At 69.0% G+C, this 22845-nt stretch overlaps 11 non-coding genes across 11 annotated transcripts; all 11 read left to right on the top strand.

Moving 5' to 3' along the window:
* Window positions 1–956: 956 nt before the first annotated feature.
* LOC132595999 (5S ribosomal RNA) lies at window positions 957–1075 on the top strand. The gene has a single exon (XR_009562105.1). It is a non-coding gene; the product is annotated as a 5S ribosomal RNA (ribosomal RNA).
* Window positions 1076–2006: 931 nt separating this feature from the next.
* Window positions 2007–2125, top strand: LOC132595998 (5S ribosomal RNA). The gene has a single exon (XR_009562104.1). It is a non-coding gene; the product is annotated as a 5S ribosomal RNA (ribosomal RNA).
* A 932-nt stretch (window positions 2126–3057) lies between these two features.
* On the top strand, window positions 3058–3176 carry LOC132595997 (5S ribosomal RNA). Its single transcript, XR_009562103.1, has one exon. It is a non-coding gene; the product is annotated as a 5S ribosomal RNA (ribosomal RNA).
* A 2696-nt stretch (window positions 3177–5872) lies between these two features.
* LOC132595996 (5S ribosomal RNA) lies at window positions 5873–5991 on the top strand. The gene has a single exon (XR_009562102.1). It is a non-coding gene; the product is annotated as a 5S ribosomal RNA (ribosomal RNA).
* A 2695-nt stretch (window positions 5992–8686) lies between these two features.
* LOC132595994 (5S ribosomal RNA) lies at window positions 8687–8805 on the top strand. Its single transcript, XR_009562100.1, has one exon. It is a non-coding gene; the product is annotated as a 5S ribosomal RNA (ribosomal RNA).
* Window positions 8806–9737: 932 nt separating this feature from the next.
* LOC132595993 (5S ribosomal RNA) lies at window positions 9738–9856 on the top strand. Its single transcript, XR_009562099.1, has one exon. It is a non-coding gene; the product is annotated as a 5S ribosomal RNA (ribosomal RNA).
* A 2696-nt stretch (window positions 9857–12552) lies between these two features.
* Window positions 12553–12671, top strand: LOC132595992 (5S ribosomal RNA). Its single transcript, XR_009562098.1, has one exon. It is a non-coding gene; the product is annotated as a 5S ribosomal RNA (ribosomal RNA).
* A 2695-nt stretch (window positions 12672–15366) lies between these two features.
* LOC132595991 (5S ribosomal RNA) lies at window positions 15367–15485 on the top strand. Its single transcript, XR_009562097.1, has one exon. It is a non-coding gene; the product is annotated as a 5S ribosomal RNA (ribosomal RNA).
* Window positions 15486–18180: 2695 nt separating this feature from the next.
* Window positions 18181–18299, top strand: LOC132595990 (5S ribosomal RNA). Its single transcript, XR_009562096.1, has one exon. It is a non-coding gene; the product is annotated as a 5S ribosomal RNA (ribosomal RNA).
* A 931-nt stretch (window positions 18300–19230) lies between these two features.
* LOC132595989 (5S ribosomal RNA) lies at window positions 19231–19349 on the top strand. The gene has a single exon (XR_009562095.1). It is a non-coding gene; the product is annotated as a 5S ribosomal RNA (ribosomal RNA).
* A 2696-nt stretch (window positions 19350–22045) lies between these two features.
* Window positions 22046–22164, top strand: LOC132595988 (5S ribosomal RNA). Its single transcript, XR_009562094.1, has one exon. It is a non-coding gene; the product is annotated as a 5S ribosomal RNA (ribosomal RNA).
* Window positions 22165–22845: the final 681 nt, after the last annotated feature.

Here is a 22845-nt window from a genome sequence, read left to right as displayed (position 1 = left end):
AGGCGGAGGTGGCCACAGGGCGCCGCAAGGGCAGGATCTCAGCCCATTCGGCCGCCGGGTGCCGCACCTCGTGGGGATCGCGGGAGTAATCCAAGTGTCCCGTGGAGGGATGCAGGCTGCGGTTGGACTCGCTGTGAGCACAGCTGGGGAGGCTACGTCTGTGGGCCGGTGGGGTGTCGCGCTACCAGGCGTCGGGCCGGTAGACCCGAGGCACCAGAGCGGATGGAGGCTCAGAGCCCTCCAGACCCAGACTCCGCCGCGGGCCCAGTTGCCGTCCTTTCGGCCCGCGAGCCCCTCGACCTGCACCTGGCCGCCCCCACCGGCGCCCAGCCCCGGCGCCGCCACCTGTGTGCCGGTGTGTCCCTCCACAGCTCCCTCCGACAAAAGCCCCCCCCCACCCCGCCCCTCTGGCGTGTCACCGCGGCCGGGTGCGGGAGCGGGATCGAGGGCAGGGGCCGCTTCCCCGGACCTGCCGGCCACCAGGGGCGGGGTCCTGAGCTCGGCGGGGGGTGTGGGGGCAAGGGTGGCCTTGCCGGGGCTGAGGGGCCGTGGCGACTCAATGGTGGCTCCCGGTGGCTTCGGGCCAGCTGCTGTCGGGCAGGAGGGCCGGCCCGGGCTGCGGCCGGGCTGCGCCTAGGGCCGCGTGGGCGGGCAGGGCCGATGCCCAAGGGACCGCGGGCCCCGGGCCCTGAAGCCTCCGGGGCCACGTCCCTGTGAGCGACGTGCGGGATCTTGGGCGGGGCGCCAAGCGCCGAAGGGTTTGCTGGGTCACGGCCGCCCTGGGCTGGGAGGTGGTCGCCAAACCCTCCGCCGCCGCCCGATACCCGAGACCTCCGTTGCCCCTGCCTGGGCGGGCGAGGGGGCCCTGCCGGGGCGGGCCGGCCGCCAGGCTGGCGTTAAGGCGCCAGCGCCAGCGAAACTGGGCCTCAAGAGGCCGCCCGCGGCCCCCCGCCCCCGTCTACGGCCATACCACCCTGAACGCGCCCGATCTCGTCTGATCTCGGAAGCTAAGCAGGGTCGGGCCTGGTTAGTACTTGGATGGGAGACCGCCTGGGAATACCGGGTGCTGTAGGCTTTTTGCCTCCCGCTCCGCCCGCCTTCTCCTTTACTCGCCCGCGGCGGGGGCCGCCGGCTCCGCCCCCGCCGGGCCCCGCTGCAGGCCCCACCTCCTCAGGCCCCTCCCACCACGGCGCGCGCCGGCGGGGTCGCTCCCCGCCGGCCCGGCCGGCCAGGCGGCCAGAAGGCGGCCCTGGAAGGCAGGCGCACCCCAGACGCTCCCGGGGTGGCTGGCCCGGACCCAGACTCCGCCGCGGGCCCAGTTGCCGTCCTTTCGGCCCGCGAGCCCCTCGACCTGCACCTGGCCGCCCCCACCGGCGCCCAGCCCCGGCGCCGCCACCTGTGTGCCGGTGTGTCCCTCCACAGCTCCCTCCGACAAAAGCCCCCCCCACCCCGCCCCTCTGGCGTGTCACCGCGGCCGGGTGCGGGAGCGGGATCGAGGGCAGGGGCCGCTTCCCCGGGCCTGCCGGCCACCAGGGGCGGGGTCCTGAGCTCGGCGGGGGGTGTGGGGGCAAGGGTGGCCTTGCCGGGGCTGAGGGGCCGTGGCGACTCAATGGTGGCTCCCAGTGGCTTCGGGCCAGCTGCTGTCGGGCAGGAGGGCCGGCCCGGGCTGCGGCCGGGCTGCGCCTAGGGCCGCGTGGGCGGGCAGGGCCGATGCCCAAGGGACCGCGGGCCCCGGGCCCTGAAGCCTCCGGGGCCACGTCCCTGTGAGCGACGTGCGGGATCTTGGGCGGGGCGCCAAGCGCCGAAGGGTTTGCTGGGTCACGGCCGCCCTGGGCTGGGAGGTGGTCGCCAAACCCTCCGCCGCCGCCCGATACCCGAGACCTCCGTTGCCCCTGCCTGGGCGGGCGAGGGGGCCCTGCCGGGGCGGGCCGGCCGCCAGGCTGGCGTTAAGGCGCCAGCGCCAGCGAAACTGGGCCTCAAGAGGCCGCCCGCGGCCCCCCGCCCCCGTCTACGGCCATACCACCCTGAACGCGCCCGATCTCGTCTGATCTCGGAAGCTAAGCAGGGTCGGGCCTGGTTAGTACTTGGATGGGAGACCGCCTGGGAATACCGGGTGCTGTAGGCTTTTTGCCTCCCGCTCCGCCCGCCTTCTCCTTTACTCGCCCGCGGCGGGGGCCGCCGGCTCCGCCCCCGCCGGGCCCCGCTGCAGGCCCCACCTCCTCAGGCCCCTCCCACCACGGCGCGCGCCGGCGGGGTCGCTCCCCGCCGGCCCAGCCGGCCAGGCGGCCAGAAGGCGGCCCTGGAAGGCAGGCGCACCCCAGACGCTCCCGGGGTGGCTGGCCCGGACCCAGACTCCGCCGCGGGCCCAGTTGCCGTCCTTTCGGCCCGCGAGCCCCTCGACCTGCACCTGGCCGCCCCCACCGGCGCCCAGCCCCGGCGCCGCCACCTGTGTGCCGGTGTGTCCCTCCACAGCTCCCTCCGACAAAAGCCCCCCCCCACCCCGCCCCTCTGGCGTGTCACCGCGGCCGGGTGCGGGAGCGGGATCGAGGGCAGGGGCCGCTTCCCCGGGCCTGCCGGCCACCAGGGGCGGGGTCCTGAGCTCGGCGGGGGGTGTGGGGGCAAGGGTGGCCTTGCCGGGGCTGAGGGGCCGTGGCGACTCAATGGTGGCTCCCAGTGGCTTCGGGCCAGCTGCTGTCGGGCAGGAGGGCCGGCCCGGGCTGCGGCCGGGCTGCGCCTAGGGCCGCGTGGGCGGGCAGGGCCGATGCCCAAGGGACCGCGGGCCCCGGGCCCTGAAGCCTCCGGGGCCACGTCCCTGTGAGCGACGTGCGGGATCTTGGGCGGGGCGCCAAGCGCCGAAGGGTTTGCTGGGTCACGGCCGCCCTGGGCTGGGAGGTGGTCGCCAAACCCTCCGCCGCCGCCCGATACCCGAGACCTCCGTTGCCCCTGCCTGGGCGGGCGAGGGGGCCCTGCCGGGGCGGGCCGGCCGCCAGGCTGGCGTTAAGGCGCCAGCGCCAGCGAAACTGGGCCTCAAGAGGCCGCCCGCGGCGCCCCGCCCCCGTCTACGGCCATACCACCCTGAACGCGCCCGATCTCGTCTGATCTCGGAAGCTAAGCAGGGTCGGGCCTGGTTAGTACTTGGATGGGAGACCGCCTGGGAATACCGGGTGCTGTAGGCTTTTTGCCTCCCGCTCCGCCCGCCTTCTCCTTTACTCGCCCGCGGCGGGGGGGCCGCCGGCTCCGCCCCCGCCGAGCCCCGCTGCAGGCAGTAGTCAAGTTGGGTTTACCTGCCCGAGCAGGAAGCTTGGGCGATGGCAGAAGTGGGAAGAAACTCTTGAGCACAGGTTCTTGGGATCCACGGAGCAGCGCATGCACATGCGATGGGTGCCTACACAGCTGGCTTGCTTGTCTGTGGGGAAAGGCGAGATGGGTCAGGGCCTGGGTTCCTGAGGGGCTGAGAATCAAGGCAGGGATAGAAGAAAGGGGACAGGCCCACATCCCCTGAACCCACGCCGGCGCCCACTCACCTTTGTGGAAAATACGATTGAAAAGTGCCCGCAAGAATCTCTTCAGATGCCTCCAGAGTTGAGGGAAGAAGGGGAGGGGGGAGGCCGGGAGCAGGGTGAGCCCTGAAATCCAACCCTTGTCCCGGTCACACCCCAGCAGCCCTCCCACCTCAGCCCCTTCAAGACCCCAGGGCTCCCCCAACCGCGCTGCACAGATCCTGCCCTGACCGTAGTCACCATGTTGATCCCCACGTTGAGCAAGATGAAGCTGACCGGGATCAGAAGAATTGAGTATCCTTGCTCCTGGCATTTCCTGGGGATGGGGCCAGTGAACGGCTCGGCTCGGTAGTAGTTTCGCTCACCCATGGCCGTTGGTCCCAGGACTGCCTGGGCCCTCTGCCCTCCAGTTTTAACTGGGAGCCAGACTGGGTCATAATGGGGCAGGTGGTGAGGTCACAGTGAGGGAGGGGGATGAAAAGGAGGGCCCAGAGTGGCATTCCCTGGTAACCAGGGTCAGGTAAGCTGAGCCTGGACAGTCAAACAGGGCCTGGTGGCCGGCATACATCCCCTCGAGCGGTCATTCATTCGCTCACCGCCCGCTGACTCACTTGTTCAAATGACACATTGCGTCTCTTGGCCCCTCTTGAGACTAGGAAGACCTTGGCCTCAGAGGCCTGCTGAAGGCCTGGCTGGAGTCCAGAGCCTCAGCCTTCTTCATGCCCTTCACTGGGCCTGGAGCTGGACCTGCCCAGATGTGGAACCTCCCAGTTTGGAAGCAACTTCTTGTATGAGGCTCTCTGTGGACAGGGACAGCTGAGACGCAGAGGAGGTGCCCAGAGACCAGGGGTTTGGAGTCTGCAGCTGCAGATGTACTTAGTGCATGGTATAGGACCAGGAGGGGCCTGCTGGCAGAACTGTGGCCACTAAACCAAAGGGACCCTCAGGCCAAGAAGGGGACACTGGCTTCTTATTGCAGGAAGCCAAGCGCAGGGACCCAGGCTGGCAGAAGGAGTGGCGCTTCCAAGCCACAGACCACCAATGTTTCCTGGACTCTGGCGCTCTTTATTCCTCTCTCCATGCCCTGCCGCCCCCTGCCCCTGCCCCCACTTGCTGCTGGTAAGTTCATTTTCCCAGTCTGGCTCCCGTGCAGAGAGGGCCTGGAGGCCGAGGTGGAAGGTAGCAGCGAGTTGGCCCGCGCTTGGCCCTCCTGCGGTTGCCGCTTCAGCACCAGACTGTCATACACCTGGTAGTTGGCATTGCCTCCCGGGTTCCGGCTGAGTGGCATGAAGGTGGGCGGGGGTGGAGGGTGCTCGGTAGCCTGGACGTCGGGCAGGAGGTGAGAGGGGCGGAGGAGCAGCGCTGAGCTGGGAGCCGGGGCCCGCTGGTCCGAGGCCTCGGCCAGTACCGTGAGGGAGGCGGAGGTGGCCACAGGGCGCCGCAAGGGCAGGATCTCAGCCCATTCGGCCGCCGGGTGCCGCACCTCGTGGGGATCGCGGGAGTAATCCAAGTGTCCCGTGGAGGGATGCAGGCTGCGGTTGGACTCGCTGTGAGCACAGCTGGGGAGGCTACGTCTGTGGGCCGGTGGGGTGTCGCACTACCAGGCGTCGGGCCGGTAGACCCGAGGCACCAGAGCGGATGGAGGCTCAGAGCCCTCCAGACCCAGACTCCGCCGCGGGCCCAGTTGCCGTCCTTTCGGCCCGCGAGCCCCTCGACCTGCACCTGGCCGCCCCCACCGGCGCCCAGCCCCGGCGCCGCCACCTGTGTGCCGGTGTGTCCCTCCACAGCTCCCTCCGACAAAAGCCCCCCCCCACCCCGCCCCTCTGGCGTGTCACCGCGGCCGGGTGCGGGAGCGGGATCGAGGGCAGGGGCCGCTTCCCCGGGCCTGCCGGCCACCAGGGGCGGGGTCCTGAGCTCGGCGGGGGGTGTGGGGGCAAGGGTGGCCTTGCCGGGGCTGAGGGGCCGTGGCGACTCAATGGTGGCTCCCAGTGGCTTCGGGCCAGCTGCTGTCGGGCAGGAGGGCCGGCCCGGGCTGCGGCCGGGCTGCGCCTAGGGCCGCGTGGGCGGGCAGGGCCGATGCCCAAGGGACCGCGGGCCCCGGGCCCTGAAGCCTCCGGGGCCACGTCCCTGTGAGCGACGTGCGGGATCTTGGGCGGGGCGCCAAGCGCCGAAGGGTTTGCTGGGTCACGGCCGCCCTGGGCTGGGAGGTGGTCGCCAAACCCTCCGCCGCCGCCCGATACCCGAGACCTCCGTTGCCCCTGCCTGGGCGGGCGAGGGGGCCCTGCCGGGGCGGGCCGGCCGCCAGGCTGGCGTTAAGGCGCCAGCGCCAGCGAAACTGGGCCTCAAGAGGCCGCCCGCGGCCCCCCGCCCCCGTCTACGGCCATACCACCCTGAACGCGCCCGATCTCGTCTGATCTCGGAAGCTAAGCAGGGTCGGGCCTGGTTAGTACTTGGATGGGAGACCGCCTGGGAATACCGGGTGCTGTAGGCTTTTTGCCTCCCGCTCCGCCCGCCTTCTCCTTTACTCGCCCGCGGCGGGGGGGCCGCCGGCTCCGCCCCCGCCGAGCCCCGCTGCAGGCAGTAGTCAAGGTGGTTTACCTGCCCGAGCAGGAAGCTTGGGCGATGGCAGAAGTGGGAAGAAACTCTTGAGCACAGGTTCTTGGGATCCACGGAGCAGCGCATGCACATGCGATGGGTGCCTACACAGCTGGCTTGCTTGTCTGTGGGGAAAGGCGAGATGGGTCAGGGCCTGGGTTCCTGAGGGGCTGAGAATCAAGGCAGGGATAGAAGAAAGGGGACAGGCCCACATCCCCTGAACCCACGCCGGCGCCCACTCACCTTTGTGGAAAATACGATTGAAAAGTGCCCGCAAGAATCTCTTCAGATGCCTCCAGAGTTGAGGGAAGAAGGGGAGGGTGGAGGCCGGGAGCAGGGTGAGCCCTGAAATCCAACCCTTGTCCCGGTCACACCCCAGCAGCCCTCCCACCTCAGCCCCTTCAAGACCCCAGGGCTCCCCCAACCGCGCTGCACAGATCCTGCCCTGACCGTAGTCACCATGTTGATCCCCACGTTGAGCAAGATGAAGCTGACCGGGATCAGAAGAATTGAGTATCCTTGCTCCTGGCATTTCCTGGGGATGGGGCCAGTGAACGGCTCGGCTCGGTAGTAGTTTCGCTCACCCATGGCCGTTGGTCCCAGGACTGCCTGGGCCCTCTGCCCTCCAGTTTTAACTGGGAGCCAGACTGGGTCATAATGGGGCAGGTGGTGAGGTCACAGTGAGGGAGGGGGATGAAAAGGAGGGCCCAGAGTGGCATTCCCTGGTAACCAGGGTCAGGTAAGCTGAGCCTGGACAGTCAAACAGGGCCCGGTGGCCGGCATACATCCCCTCGAGCGGTCATTCATTCGCTCACCGCCCGCTGACTCACTTGTTCAAATGACACATTGCGTCTCTTGGCCCCTCTTGAGACTAGGAAGACCTTGGCCTCAGAGGCCTGCTGAAGGCCTGGCTGGAGTCCAGAGCCTCAGCCTTCTTCATGCCCTTCACTGGGCCTGGAGCTGGACCTGCCCAGATGTGGAACCTCCCAGTTTGGAAGCAACTTCTTGTATGAGGCTCTCTGTGGACAGGGACAGCTGAGACGCAGAGGAGGTGCCCAGAGACCAGGGGTTTGGAGTCTGCAGCTGCAGATGTACTTAGTGCATGGTATAGGACCAGGAGGGGCCTGCTGGCAGAACTGTGGCCACTAAACCAAAGGGACCCTCAGGCCAAGAAGGGGACACTGGCTTCTTATTGCAGGAAGCCAAGCGCCGGGACCCAGGCTGGCAGAAGGAGTGGCGCTTCCAAGCCACAGACCACCAATGTTTCCTGGACTCTGGCGCTCTTTATTCCTCTCTCCATGCCCTGCCGCCCCCTGCCCCTGCCCCCACTTGCTGCTGGTAAGTTCATTTTCCCAGTCTGGCTCCCGTGCAGAGAGGGCCTGGAGGCCGAGGTGGAAGGTAGCAGCGAGTTGGCCCGCGCTTGGCCCTCCTGCGGTTGCCGCTTCAGCACCAGACTGTCATACACCTGGTAGTTGGCATTGCCTCCCGGGTTCCGGCTGAGTGGCATGAAGGTGGGCGGGGGTGGAGGGTGCTCGGTAGCCTGGACGTCGGGCAGGAGGTGAGAGGGGCGGAGGAGCAGCGCTGAGCTGGGAGCCGGGGCCCGCTGGTCCGAGGCCTCGGCCAGTACCGTGAGGGAGGCGGAGGTGGCCACAGGGCGCCGCAAGGGCAGGATCTCAGCCCATTCGGCCGCCGGGTGCCGCACCTCGTGGGGATCGCGGGAGTAATCCAAGTGTCCCGTGGAGGGATGCAGGCTGCGGTTGGACTCGCTGTGAGCACAGCTGGGGAGGCTACGTCTGTGGGCCGGTGGGGTGTCGCGCTACCAGGCGTCGGGCCGGTAGACCCGAGGCACCAGAGCGGATGGAGGCTCAGAGCCCTCCAGACCCAGACTCCGCCGCGGGCCCAGTTGCCGTCCTTTCGGCCCGCGAGCCCCTCGACCTGCACCTGGCCGCCCCCACCGGCGCCCAGCCCCGGCGCCGCCACCTGTGTGCCGGTGTGTCCCTCCACAGCTCCCTCCGACAAAAGCCCCCCCCCACCCCGCCCCTCTGGCGTGTCACCGCGGCCGGGTGCGGGAGCGGGATCGAGGGCAGGGGCCGCTTCCCCGGACCTGCCGGCCACCAGGGGCGGGGTCCTGAGCTCGGCGGGGGGTGTGGGGGCAAGGGTGGCCTTGCCGGGGCTGAGGGGCCGTGGCGACTCAATGGTGGCTCCCAGTGGCTTCGGGCCAGCTGCTGTCGGGCAGGAGGGCCGGCCCGGGCTGCGGCCGGGCTGCGCCTAGGGCCGCGTGGGCGGGCAGGGCCGATGCCCAAGGGACCGCGGGCCCCGGGCCCTGAAGCCTCCGGGGCCACGTCCCTGTGAGCGACGTGCGGGATCTTGGGCGGGGCGCCAAGCGCCGAAGGGTTTGCTGGGTCACGGCCGCCCTGGGCTGGGAGGTGGTCGCCAAACCCTCCGCCGCCGCCCGATACCCGAGACCTCCGTTGCCCCTGCCTGGGCGGGCGAGGGGGCCCTGCCGGGGCGGGCCGGCCGCCAGGCTGGCGTTAAGGCGCCAGCGCCAGCGAAACTGGGCCTCAAGAGGCCGCCCGCGGCCCCCCGCCCCCGTCTACGGCCATACCACCCTGAACGCGCCCGATCTCGTCTGATCTCGGAAGCTAAGCAGGGTCGGGCCTGGTTAGTACTTGGATGGGAGACCGCCTGGGAATACCGGGTGCTGTAGGCTTTTTGCCTCCCGCTCCGCCCGCCTTCTCCTTTACTCGCCCGCGGCGGGGGCCGCCGGCTCCGCCCCCGCCGGGCCCCGCTGCAGGCCCCACCTCCTCAGGCCCCTCCCACCACGGCGCGCGCCGGCGGGGTCGCTCCCCGCCGGCCCGGCCGGCCAGGCGGCCAGAAGGCGGCCCTGGAAGGCAGGCGCACCCCAGACGCTCCCGGGGTGGCTGGCCCGGACCCAGACTCCGCCGCGGGCCCAGTTGCCGTCCTTTCGGCCCGCGAGCCCCTCGACCTGCACCTGGCCGCCCCCACCGGCGCCCAGCCCCGGCGCCGCCACCTGTGTGCCGGTGTGTCCCTCCACAGCTCCCTCCGACAAAAGCCCCCCCCCACCCCGCCCCTCTGGCGTGTCACCGCGGCCGGGTGCGGGAGCGGGATCGAGGGCAGGGGCCGCTTCCCCGGGCCTGCCGGCCACCAGGGGCGGGGTCCTGAGCTCGGCGGGGGGTGTGGGGGCAAGGGTGGCCTTGCCGGGGCTGAGGGGCCGTGGCGACTCAATGGTGGCTCCCAGTGGCTTCGGGCCAGCTGCTGTCGGGCAGGAGGGCCGGCCCGGGCTGCGGCCGGGCTGCGCCTAGGGCCGCGTGGGCGGGCAGGGCCGATGCCCAAGGGACCGCGGGCCCCGGGCCCTGAAGCCTCCGGGGCCACGTCCCTGTGAGCGACGTGCGGGATCTTGGGCGGGGCGCCAAGCGCCGAAGGGTTTGCTGGGTCACGGCCGCCCTGGGCTGGGAGGTGGTCGCCAAACCCTCCGCCGCCGCCCGATACCCGAGACCTCCGTTGCCCCTGCCTGGGCGGGCGAGGGGGCCCTGCCGGGGCGGGCCGGCCGCCAGGCTGGCGTTAAGGCGCCAGCGCCAGCGAAACTGGGCCTCAAGAGGCCGCCCGCGGCCCCCCGCCCCCGTCTACGGCCATACCACCCTGAACGCGCCCGATCTCGTCTGATCTCGGAAGCTAAGCAGGGTCGGGCCTGGTTAGTACTTGGATGGGAGACCGCCTGGGAATACCGGGTGCTGTAGGCTTTTTGCCTCCCGCTCCGCCCGCCTTCTCCTTTACTCGCCCGCGGCGGGGGGGCCGCCGGCTCCGCCCCCGCCGAGCCCCGCTGCAGGCAGTAGTCAAGGTGGGTTTACCTGCCCGAGCAGGAAGCTTGGGCGATGGCAGAAGTGGGAAGAAACTCTTGAGCACAGGTTCTTGGGATCCACGGAGCAGCGCATGCACATGCGATGGGTGCCTACACAGCTGGCTTGCTTGTCTGTGGGGAAAGGCGAGATGGGTCAGGGCCTGGGTTCCTGAGGGGCTGAGAATCAAGGCAGGGATAGAAGAAAGGGGACAGGCCCACATCCCCTGAACCCACGCCGGCGCCCACTCACCTTTGTGGAAAATACGATTGAAAAGTGCCCGCAAGAATCTCTTCAGATGCCTCCAGAGTTGAGGGAAGAAGGGGAGGGGGGAGGCCGGGAGCAGGGTGAGCCCTGAAATCCAACCCTTGTCCCGGTCACACCCCAGCAGCCCTCCCACCTCAGCCCCTTCAAGACCCCAGGGCTCCCCCAACCGCGCTGCACAGATCCTGCCCTGACCGTAGTCACCATGTTGATCCCCACGTTGAGCAAGATGAAGCTGACCGGGATCAGAAGAATTGAGTATCCTTGCTCCTGGCATTTCCTGGGGATGGGGCCAGTGAACGGCTCGGCTCGGTAGTAGTTTCGCTCACCCATGGCCGTTGGTCCCAGGACTGCCTGGGCCCTCTGCCCTCCAGTTTTAACTGGGAGCCAGACTGGGTCATAATGGGGCAGGTGGTGAGGTCACAGTGAGGGAGGGGGATGAAAAGGAGGGCCCAGAGTGGCATTCCCTGGTAACCAGGGTCAGGTAAGCTGAGCCTGGACAGTCAAACAGGGCCTGGTGGCCGGCATACATCCCCTCGAGCGGTCATTCATTCGCTCACCGCCCGCTGACTCACTTGTTCAAATGACACATTGCGTCTCTTGGCCCCTCTTGAGACTAGGAAGACCTTGGCCTCAGAGGCCTGCTGAAGGCCTGGCTGGAGTCCAGAGCCTCAGCCTTCTTCATGCCCTTCACTGGGCCTGGAGCTGGACCTGCCCAGATGTGGAACCTCCCAGTTTGGAAGCAACTTCTTGTATGAGGCTCTCTGTGGACAGGGACAGCTGAGACGCAGAGGAGGTGCCCAGAGACCAGGGGTTTGGAGTCTGCAGCTGCAGATGTACTTAGTGCATGGTATAGGACCAGGAGGGGCCTGCTGGCAGAACTGTGGCCACTAAACCAAAGGGACCCTCAGGCCAAGAAGGGGACACTGGCTTCTTATTGCAGGAAGCCAAGCGCAGGGACCCAGGCTGGCAGAAGGAGTGGCGCTTCCAAGCCACAGACCACCAATGTTTCCTGGACTCTGGCGCTCTTTATTCCTCTCTCCATGCCCTGCCGCCCCCTGCCCCTGCCCCCACTTGCTGCTGGTAAGTTCATTTTCCCAGTCTGGCTCCCGTGCAGAGAGGGCCTGGAGGCCGAGGTGGAAGGTAGCAGCGAGTTGGCCCGCGCTTGGCCCTCCTGCGGTTGCCGCTTCAGCACCAGACTGTCATACACCTGGTAGTTGGCATTGCCTCCCGGGTTCCGGCTGAGTGGCATGAAGGTGGGCGGGGGTGGAGGGTGCTCGGTAGCCTGGACGTCGGGCAGGAGGTGAGAGGGGCGGAGGAGCAGCGCTGAGCTGGGAGCCGGGGCCCGCTGGTCCGAGGCCTCGGCCAGTACCGTGAGGGAGGCGGAGGTGGCCACAGGGCGCCGCAAGGGCAGGATCTCAGCCCATTCGGCCGCCGGGTGCCGCACCTCGTGGGGATCGCGGGAGTAATCCAAGTGTCCCGTGGAGGGATGCAGGCTGCGGTTGGACTCGCTGTGAGCACAGCTGGGGAGGCTACGTCTGTGGGCCGGTGGGGTGTCGCACTACCAGGCGTCGGGCCGGTAGACCCGAGGCACCAGAGCGGATGGAGGCTCAGAGCCCTCCAGACCCAGACTCCGCCGCGGGCCCAGTTGCCGTCCTTTCGGCCCGCGAGCCCCTCGACCTGCACCTGGCCGCCCCCACCGGCGCCCAGCCCCGGCGCCGCCACCTGTGTGCCGGTGTGTCCCTCCACAGCTCCCTCCGACAAAAGCCCCCCCCCACCCCGCCCCTCTGGCGTGTCACCGCGGCCGGGTGCGGGAGCGGGATCGAGGGCAGGGGCCGCTTCCCCGGGCCTGCCGGCCACCAGGGGCGGGGTCCTGAGCTCGGCGGGGGGTGTGGGGGCAAGGGTGGCCTTGCCGGGGCTGAGGGGCCGTGGCGACTCAATGGTGGCTCCCAGTGGCTTCGGGCCAGCTGCTGTCGGGCAGGAGGGCCGGCCCGGGCTGCGGCCGGGCTGCGCCTAGGGCCGCGTGGGCGGGCAGGGCCGATGCCCAAGGGACCGCGGGCCCCGGGCCCTGAAGCCTCCGGGGCCACGTCCCTGTGAGCGACGTGCGGGATCTTGGGCGGGGCGCCAAGCGCCGAAGGGTTTGCTGGGTCACGGCCGCCCTGGGCTGGGAGGTGGTCGCCAAACCCTCCGCCGCCGCCCGATACCCGAGACCTCCGTTGCCCCTGCCTGGGCGGGCGAGGGGGCCCTGCCGGGGCGGGCCGGCCGCCAGGCTGGCGTTAAGGCGCCAGCGCCAGCGAAACTGGGCCTCAAGAGGCCGCCCGCGGCCCCCCGCCCCCGTCTACGGCCATACCACCCTGAACGCGCCCGATCTCGTCTGATCTCGGAAGCTAAGCAGGGTCGGGCCTGGTTAGTACTTGGATGGGAGACCGCCTGGGAATACCGGGTGCTGTAGGCTTTTTGCCTCCCGCTCCGCCCGCCTTCTCCTTTACTCGCCCGCGGCGGGGGGGCCGCCGGCTCCGCCCCCGCCGAGCCCCGCTGCAGGCAGTAGTCAAGGTGGTTTACCTGCCCGAGCAGGAAGCTTGGGCGATGGCAGAAGTGGGAAGAAACTCTTGAGCACAGGTTCTTGGGATCCACGGAGCAGCGCATGCACATGCGATGGGTGCCTACACAGCTGGCTTGCTTGTCTGTGGGGAAAGGCGAGATGGGTCAGGGCCTGGGTTCCTGAGGGGCTGAGAATCAAGGCAGGGATAGAAGAAAGGGGACAGGCCCACATCCCCTGAACCCACGCCGGCGCCCACTCACCTTTGTGGAAAATACGATTGAAAAGTGCCCGCAAGAATCTCTTCAGATGCCTCCAGAGTTGAGGGAAGAAGGGGAGGGTGGAGGCCGGGAGCAGGGTGAGCCCTGAAATCCAACCCTTGTCCCGGTCACACCCCAGCAGCCCTCCCACCTCAGCCCCTTCAAGACCCCAGGGCTCCCCCAACCGCGCTGCACAGATCCTGCCCTGACCGTAGTCACCATGTTGATCCCCACGTTGAGCAAGATGAAGCTGACCGGGATCAGAAGAATTGAGTATCCTTGCTCCTGGCATTTCCTGGGGATGGGGCCAGTGAACGGCTCGGCTCGGTAGTAGTTTCGCTCACCCATGGCCGTTGGTCCCAGGACTGCCTGGGCCCTCTGCCCTCCAGTTTTAACTGGGAGCCAGACTGGGTCATAATGGGGCAGGTGGTGAGGTCACAGTGAGGGAGGGGGATGAAAAGGAGGGCCCAGAGTGGCATTCCCTGGTAACCAGGGTCAGGTAAGCTGAGCCTGGACAGTCAAACAGGGCCCGGTGGCCGGCATACATCCCCTCGAGCGGTCATTCATTCGCTCACCGCCCGCTGACTCACTTGTTCAAATGACACATTGCGTCTCTTGGCCCCTCTTGAGACTAGGAAGACCTTGGCCTCAGAGGCCTGCTGAAGGCCTGGCTGGAGTCCAGAGCCTCAGCCTTCTTCATGCCCTTCACTGGGCCTGGAGCTGGACCTGCCCAGATGTGGAACCTCCCAGTTTGGAAGCAACTTCTTGTATGAGGCTCTCTGTGGACAGGGACAGCTGAGACGCAGAGGAGGTGCCCAGAGACCAGGGGTTTGGAGTCTGCAGCTGCAGATGTACTTAGTGCATGGTATAGGACCAGGAGGGGCCTGCTGGCAGAACTGTGGCCACTAAACCAAAGGGACCCTCAGGCCAAGAAGGGGACACTGGCTTCTTATTGCAGGAAGCCAAGCGCCGGGACCCAGGCTGGCAGAAGGAGTGGCGCTTCCAAGCCACAGACCACCAATGTTTCCTGGACTCTGGCGCTCTTTATTCCTCTCTCCATGCCCTGCCGCCCCCTGCCCCTGCCCCCACTTGCTGCTGGTAAGTTCATTTTCCCAGTCTGGCTCCCGTGCAGAGAGGGCCTGGAGGCCGAGGTGGAAGGTAGCAGCGAGTTGGCCCGCGCTTGGCCCTCCTGCGGTTGCCGCTTCAGCACCAGACTGTCATACACCTGGTAGTTGGCATTGCCTCCCGGGTTCCGGCTGAGTGGCATGAAGGTGGGCGGGGGTGGAGGGTGCTCGGTAGCCTGGACGTCGGGCAGGAGGTGAGAGGGGCGGAGGAGCAGCGCTGAGCTGGGAGCCGGGGCCCGCTGGTCCGAGGCCTCGGCCAGTACCGTGAGGGAGGCGGAGGTGGCCACAGGGCGCCGCAAGGGCAGGATCTCAGCCCATTCGGCCGCCGGGTGCCGCACCTCGTGGGGATCGCGGGAGTAATCCAAGTGTCCCGTGGAGGGATGCAGGCTGCGGTTGGACTCGCTGTGAGCACAGCTGGGGAGGCTACGTCTGTGGGCCGGTGGGGTGTCGCGCTACCAGGCGTCGGGCCGGTAGACCCGAGGCACCAGAGCGGATGGAGGCTCAGAGCCCTCCAGACCCAGACTCCGCCGCGGGCCCAGTTGCCGTCCTTTCGGCCCGCGAGCCCCTCGACCTGCACCTGGCCGCCCCCACCGGCGCCCAGCCCCGGCGCCGCCACCTGTGTGCCGGTGTGTCCCTCCACAGCTCCCTCCGACAAAAGCCCCCCCCCACCCCGCCCCTCTGGCGTGTCACCGCGGCCGGGTGCGGGAGCGGGATCGAGGGCAGGGGCCGCTTCCCCGGACCTGCCGGCCACCAGGGGCGGGGTCCTGAGCTCGGCGGGGGGTGTGGGGGCAAGGGTGGCCTTGCCGGGGCTGAGGGGCCGTGGCGACTCAATGGTGGCTCCCAGTGGCTTCGGGCCAGCTGCTGTCGGGCAGGAGGGCCGGCCCGGGCTGCGGCCGGGCTGCGCCTAGGGCCGCGTGGGCGGGCAGGGCCGATGCCCAAGGGACCGCGGGCCCCGGGCCCTGAAGCCTCCGGGGCCACGTCCCTGTGAGCGACGTGCGGGATCTTGGGCGGGGCGCCAAGCGCCGAAGGGTTTGCTGGGTCACGGCCGCCCTGGGCTGGGAGGTGGTCGCCAAACCCTCCGCCGCCGCCCGATACCCGAAACCTCCGTTGCCCCTGCCTGGGCGGGCGAGGGGGCCCTGCCGGGGCGGGCCGGCCGCCAGGCTGGCGTTAAGGCGCCAGCGCCAGCGAAACTGGGCCTCAAGAGGCCGCCCGCGGCCCCCCGCCCCCGTCTACGGCCATACCACCCTGAACGCGCCCGATCTCGTCTGATCTCGGAAGCTAAGCAGGGTCGGGCCTGGTTAGTACTTGGATGGGAGACCGCCTGGGAATACCGGGTGCTGTAGGCTTTTTGCCTCCCGCTCCGCCCGCCTTCTCCTTTACTCGCCCGCGGCGGGGGGGCCGCCGGCTCCGCCCCCGCCGAGCCCCGCTGCAGGCAGTAGTCAAGGTGGTTTACCTGCCCGAGCAGGAAGCTTGGGCGATGGCAGAAGTGGGAAGAAACTCTTGAGCACAGGTTCTTGGGATCCACGGAGCAGCGCATGCACATGCGATGGGTGCCTACACAGCTGGCTTGCTTGTCTGTGGGGAAAGGCGAGATGGGTCAGGGCCTGGGTTCCTGAGGGGCTGAGAATCAAGGCAGGGATAGAAGAAAGGGGACAGGCCCACATCCCCTGAACCCACGCCGGCGCCCACTCACCTTTGTGGAAAATACGATTGAAAAGTGCCCGCAAGAATCTCTTCAGATGCCTCCAGAGTTGAGGGAAGAAGGGGAGGGGGGAGGCCGGGAGCAGGGTGAGCCCTGAAATCCAACCCTTGTCCCGGTCACACCCCAGCAGCCCTCCCACCTCAGCCCCTTCAAGACCCCAGGGCTCCCCCAACCGCGCTGCACAGATCCTGCCCTGACCGTAGTCACCATGTTGATCCCCACGTTGAGCAAGATGAAGCTGACCGGGATCAGAAGAATTGAGTATCCTTGCTCCTGGCATTTCCTGGGGATGGGGCCAGTGAACGGCTCGGCTCGGTAGTAGTTTCGCTCACCCATGGCCGTTGGTCCCAGGACTGCCTGGGCCCTCTGCCCTCCAGTTTTAACTGGGAGCCAGACTGGGTCATAATGGGGCAGGTGGTGAGGTCACAGTGAGGGAGGGGGATGAAAAGGAGGGCCCAGAGTGGCATTCCCTGGTAACCAGGGTCAGGTAAGCTGAGCCTGGACAGTCAAACAGGGCCCGGTGGCCGGCATACATCCCCTCGAGCGGTCATTCATTCGCTCACCGCCCGCTGACTCACTTGTTCAAATGACACATTGCGTCTCTTGGCCCCTCTTGAGACTAGGAAGACCTTGGCCTCAGAGGCCTGCTGAAGGCCTGGCTGGAGTCCAGAGCCTCAGCCTTCTTCATGCCCTTCACTGGGCCTGGAGCTGGACCTGCCCAGATGTGGAACCTCCCAGTTTGGAAGCAACTTCTTGTATGAGGCTCTCTGTGGACAGGGACAGCTGAGACACAGAGGAGGTGCCCAGAGACCAGGGGTTTGGAGTCTGCAGCTGCAGATGTACTTAGTGCATGGTATAGGACCAGGAGGGGCCTGCTGGCAGAACTGTGGCCACTAAACCAAAGGGACCCTCAGGCCAAGAAGGGGACACTGGCTTCTTATTGCAGGAAGCCAAGCGCAGGGACCCAGGCTGGCAGAAGGAGTGGCGCTTCCAAGCCACAGACCACCAATGTTTCCTGGACTCTGGCGCTCTTTATTCCTCTCTCCATGCCCTGCCGCCCCCTGCCCCTGCCCCCACTTGCTGCTGGTAAGTTCATTTTCCCAGTCTGGCTCCCGTGCAGAGAGGGCCTGGAGGCCGAGGTGGAAGGTAGCAGCGAGTTGGCCCGCGCTTGGCCCTCCTGCGGTTGCCGCTTCAGCACCAGACTGTCATACACCTGGTAGTTGGCATTGCCTCCCGGGTTCCGGCTGAGTGGCATGAAGGTGGGCGGGGGTGGAGGGTGCTCGGTAGCCTGGACGTCGGGCAGGAGGTGAGAGGGGCGGAGGAGCAGCGCTGAGCTGGGAGCCGGGGCCCGCTGGTCCGAGGCCTCGGCCAGTACCGTGAGGGAGGCGGAGGTGGCCACAGGGCGCCGCAAGGGCAGGATCTCAGCCCATTCGGCCGCCGGGTGCCGCACCTCGTGGGGATCGCGGGAGTAATCCAAGTGTCCCGTGGAGGGATGCAGGCTGCGGTTGGACTCGCTGTGAGCACAGCTGGGGAGGCTACGTCTGTGGGCCGGTGGGGTGTCGCGCTACCAGGCGTCGGGCCGGTAGACCCGAGGCACCAGAGCGGATGGAGGCTCAGAGCCCTCCAGACCCAGACTCCGCCGCGGGCCCAGTTGCCGTCCTTTCGGCCCGCGAGCCCCTCGACCTGCACCTGGCCGCCCCCACCGGCGCCCAGCCCCGGCGCCGCCACCTGTGTGCCGGTGTGTCCCTCCACAGCTCCCTCCGACAAAAGCCCCCCCCCACCCCGCCCCTCTGGCGTGTCACCGCGGCCGGGTGCGGGAGCGGGATCGAGGGCAGGGGCCGCTTCCCCGGACCTGCCGGCCACCAGGGGCGGGGTCCTGAGCTCGGCGGGGGGTGTGGGGGCAAGGGTGGCCTTGCCGGGGCTGAGGGGCCGTGGCGACTCAATGGTGGCTCCCGGTGGCTTCGGGCCAGCTGCTGTCGGGCAGGAGGGCCGGCCCGGGCTGCGGCCGGGCTGCGCCTAGGGCCGCGTGGGCGGGCAGGGCCGATGCCCAAGGGACCGCGGGCCCCGGGCCCTGAAGCCTCCGGGGCCACGTCCCTGTGAGCGACGTGCGGGATCTTGGGCGGGGCGCCAAGCGCCGAAGGGTTTGCTGGGTCACGGCCGCCCTGGGCTGGGAGGTGGTCGCCAAACCCTCCGCCGCCGCCCGATACCCGAGACCTCCGTTGCCCCTGCCTGGGCGGGCGAGGGGGCCCTGCCGGGGCGGGCCGGCCGCCAGGCTGGCGTTAAGGCGCCAGCGCCAGCGAAACTGGGCCTCAAGAGGCCGCCCGCGGCCCCCCGCCCCCGTCTACGGCCATACCACCCTGAACGCGCCCGATCTCGTCTGATCTCGGAAGCTAAGCAGGGTCGGGCCTGGTTAGTACTTGGATGGGAGACCGCCTGGGAATACCGGGTGCTGTAGGCTTTTTGCCTCCCGCTCCGCCCGCCTTCTCCTTTACTCGCCCGCGGCGGGGGCCGCCGGCTCCGCCCCCGCCGGGCCCCGCTGCAGGCCCCACCTCCTCAGGCCCCTCCCACCACGGCGCGCGCCGGCGGGGTCGCTCCCCGCCGGCCCGGCCGGCCAGGCGGCCAGAAGGCGGCCCTGGAAGGCAGGCGCACCCCAGACGCTCCCGGGGTGGCTGGCCCGGACCCAGACTCCGCCGCGGGCCCAGTTGCCGTCCTTTCGGCCCGCGAGCCCCTCGACCTGCACCTGGCCGCCCCCACCGGCGCCCAGCCCCGGCGCCGCCACCTGTGTGCCGGTGTGTCCCTCCACAGCTCCCTCCGACAAAAGCCCCCCCCACCCCGCCCCTCTGGCGTGTCACCGCGGCCGGGTGCGGGAGCGGGATCGAGGGCAGGGGCCGCTTCCCCGGGCCTGCCGGCCACCAGGGGCGGGGTCCTGAGCTCGGCGGGGGGTGTGGGGGCAAGGGTGGCCTTGCCGGGGCTGAGGGGCCGTGGCGACTCAATGGTGGCTCCCAGTGGCTTCGGGCCAGCTGCTGTCGGGCAGGAGGGCCGGCCCGGGCTGCGGCCGGGCTGCGCCTAGGGCCGCGTGGGCGGGCAGGGCCGATGCCCAAGGGACCGCGGGCCCCGGGCCCTGAAGCCTCCGGGGCCACGTCCCTGTGAGCGACGTGCGGGATCTTGGGCGGGGCGCCAAGCGCCGAAGGGTTTGCTGGGTCACGGCCGCCCTGGGCTGGGAGGTGGTCGCCAAACCCTCCGCCGCCGCCCGATACCCGAGACCTCCGTTGCCCCTGCCTGGGCGGGCGAGGGGGCCCTGCCGGGGCGGGCCGGCCGCCAGGCTGGCGTTAAGGCGCCAGCGCCAGCGAAACTGGGCCTCAAGAGGCCGCCCGCGGCCCCCCGCCCCCGTCTACGGCCATACCACCCTGAACGCGCCCGATCTCGTCTGATCTCGGAAGCTAAGCAGGGTCGGGCCTGGTTAGTACTTGGATGGGAGACCGCCTGGGAATACCGGGTGCTGTAGGCTTTTTGCCTCCCGCTCCGCCCGCCTTCTCCTTTACTCGCCCGCGGCGGGGGGGCCGCCGGCTCCGCCCCCGCCGAGCCCCGCTGCAGGCAGTAGTCAAGGTGGGTTTACCTGCCCGAGCAGGAAGCTTGGGCGATGGCAGAAGTGGGAAGAAACTCTTGAGCACAGGTTCTTGGGATCCACGGAGCAGCGCATGCACATGCGATGGGTGCCTACACAGCTGGCTTGCTTGTCTGTGGGGAAAGGCGAGATGGGTCAGGGCCTGGGTTCCTGAGGGGCTGAGAATCAAGGCAGGGATAGAAGAAAGGGGACAGGCCCACATCCCCTGAACCCACGCCGGCGCCCACTCACCTTTGTGGAAAATACGATTGAAAAGTGCCCGCAAGAATCTCTTCAGATGCCTCCAGAGTTGAGGGAAGAAGGGGAGGGGGGAGGCCGGGAGCAGGGTGAGCCCTGAAATCCAACCCTTGTCCCGGTCACACCCCAGCAGCCCTCCCACCTCAGCCCCTTCAAGACCCCAGGGCTCCCCCAACCGCGCTGCACAGATCCTGCCCTGACCATAGTCACCATGTTGATCCCCACGTTGAGCAAGATGAAGCTGACCGGGATCAGAAGAATTGAGTATCCTTGCTCCTGGCATTTCCTGGGGATGGGGCCAGTGAACGGCTCGGCTCGGTAGTAGTTTCGCTCACCCATGGCCGTTGGTCCCAGGACTGCCTGGGCCCTCTGCCCTCCAGTTTTAACTGGGAGCCAGACTGGGTCATAATGGGGCAGGTGGTGAGGTCACAGTGAGGGAGGGGGATGAAAAGGAGGGCCCAGAGTGGCATTCCCTGGTAACCAGGGTCAGGTAAGCTGAGCCTGGACAGTCAAACAGGGCCCGGTGGCCGGCATACATCCCCTCGAGCGGTCATTCATTCGCTCACCGCCCGCTGACTCACTTGTTCAAATGACACATTGCGTCTCTTGGCCCCTCTTGAGACTAGGAAGACCTTGGCCTCAGAGGCCTGCTGAAGGCCTGGCTGGAGTCCAGAGCCTCAGCCTTCTTCATGCCCTTCACTGGGCCTGGAGCTGGACCTGCCCAGATGTGGAACCTCCCAGTTTGGAAGCAACTTCTTGTATGAGGCTCTCTGTGGACAGGGACAGCTGAGACACAGAGGAGGTGCCCAGAGACCAGGGGTTTGGAGTCTGCAGCTGCAGATGTACTTAGTGCATGGTATAGGACCAGGAGGGGCCTGCTGGCAGAACTGTGGCCACTAAACCAAAGGGACCCTCAGGCCAAGAAGGGGACACTGGCTTCTTATTGCAGGAAGCCAAGCGCAGGGACCCAGGCTGGCAGAAGGAGTGGCGCTTCCAAGCCACAGACCACCAATGTTTCCTGGACTCTGGCGCTCTTTATTCCTCTCTCCATGCCCTGCCGCCCCCTGCCCCTGCCCCCACTTGCTGCTGGTAAGTTCATTTTCCCAGTCTGGCTCCCGTGCAGAGAGGGCCTGGAGGCCGAGGTGGAAGGTAGCAGCGAGTTGGCCCGCGCTTGGCCCTCCTGCGGTTGCCGCTTCAGCACCAGACTGTCATACACCTGGTAGTTGGCATTGCCTCCCGGGTTCCGGCTGAGTGGCATGAAGGTGGGCGGGGGTGGAGGGTGCTCGGTAGCCTGGACGTCGGGCAGGAGGTGAGAGGGGCGGAGGAGCAGCGCTGAGCTGGGAGCTGGGGCCCGCTGGTCCGAGGCCTCGGCCAGTACCGGGAGGGAGGCGGAGGTGGCCACAGGGCGCCGCAAGGGCAGGATCTCAGCCCATTCGGCCGCCGGGTGCCGCACCTCGTGGGGATCGCGGGAGTAATCCAAGTGTCCCGTGGAGGGATGCAGGCTGCGGTTGGACTCGCTGTGAGCACAGCTGGGGAGGCTACGTCTGTGGGCCGGTGGGGTGTCGCGCTACCAGGCGTCGGGCCGGTAGACCCGAGGCACCAGAGCGGATGGAGGCTCAGAGCCCTCCAGACCCAGACTCCGCCATGGGCCCAGTTGCCGTCCTTTCGGCCCGCGAGCCCCTCGACCTGCACCTGGCCGCCCCCACCGGCGCCCAGCCCCGGCGCCGCCACCTGTGTGCCGGTGTGTCCCTCCACAGCTCCCTCCGACAAAAGCCCCACCCCCACCCCGCCCCTCTGGCGTGTCACCGCGGCCGGGTGCGGGAGCGGGATCGAGGGCAGGGGCCGCTTCCCCGGGCCTGCCGGCCACCAGGGGCGGGGTCCTGAGTCGGCGGGGGGTGTGGGGGCAAGGGTGGCCTTGCCGGGGCTGAGGGGCCGTGGCGACTCAATGGTGGCTCCCGGTGGCTTCGGGCCAGCTGCTGTCGGGCAGGAGGGCCGGCCCGGGCTGCGGCCGGGCTGCGCCTAGGGCCGCGTGGGCGGGCAGGGCCGATGCCCAAGGGACCGCGGGCCCCGGGCCCTGAAGCCTCCGGGGCCACGTCCCTGTGAGCGACGTGCGGGATCTTGGGCGGGGCGCCAAGCGCCGAAGGGTTTGCTGGGTCACGGCCGCCCTGGGCTGGGAGGTGGTCGCCAAACCCTCCGCCGCCGCCCGATACCCGAGACCTCCGTTGCCCCTGCCTGGGCGGGCGAGGGGGCCCTGCCGGGGCGGGCCGGCCGCCAGGCTGGCGTTAAGGCGCCAGCGCCAGCGAAACTGGGCCTCAAGAGGCCGCCCGCGGCCCCCCGCCCCCGTCTACGGCCATACCACCCTGAACGCGCCCGATCTCGTCTGATCTCGGAAGCTAAGCAGGGTCGGGCCTGGTTAGTACTTGGATGGGAGACCGCCTGGGAATACCGGGTGCTGTAGGCTTTTTGCCTCCCGCTCCGCCCGCCTTCTCCTTTACTCGCCCGCGGCGGGGGCCGCCGGCTCCGCCTCCGCCGGGCCCCGCTGCAGGCCCCACCTCCTCAGGCCCCTCCCACCACGGCGCGCGCCGGCGGGGTCGCTCCCCGCCGGCCCGGCCGGCCAGGCGGCCAGAAGGCGGCCCTGGAAGGCAGGCGCACCCCAGACGCTCCCGGGGTGGCTGGCCCGGACCCAGACTCCGCCGCGGGCCCAGTTGCCGTCCTTTCGGCCCGCGAGCCCCTCGACCTGCACCTGGCCGCCCCCACCGGCGCCCAGCCCCGGCTCCGCCACCTGTGTGCCGGTGTGTCCCTCCACAGCTCCCTCCGACAAAAGCCCCCCCCACCCCGCCCCTCTGGCGTGTCACCGCGGCCGGGTGCGGGAGCGGGATCGAGGGCAGGGGCCGCTTCCCCGGGCCTGCCGGCCACCAGGGGCGGGGTCCTGAGCTCGGCGGGGGGTGTGGGGGCAAGGGTGGCCTTGCCGGGGCTGAGGGGCCGTGGCGACTCAATGGTGGCTCCCAGTGGCTTCGGGCCAGCTGCTGTCGGGCAGGAGGGCCGGCCCGGGCTGCGGCCGGGCTGCGCCTAGGGCCGCGTGGGCGGGCAGGGCCGATGCCCAAGGGACCGCGGGCCCCGGGCCCTGAAGCCTCCGGGGCCA

This window comes from Globicephala melas, unplaced genomic scaffold (assembly GCF_963455315.2).
Source record: "Globicephala melas unplaced genomic scaffold, mGloMel1.2 SCAFFOLD_417, whole genome shotgun sequence".
Classification (NCBI taxonomy): domain Eukaryota; kingdom Metazoa; phylum Chordata; class Mammalia; order Artiodactyla; family Delphinidae; genus Globicephala; species Globicephala melas.
Note: the sequence above shows the minus strand (reverse complement) of the source record. Positions and strands in the feature narration are given on the sequence as shown.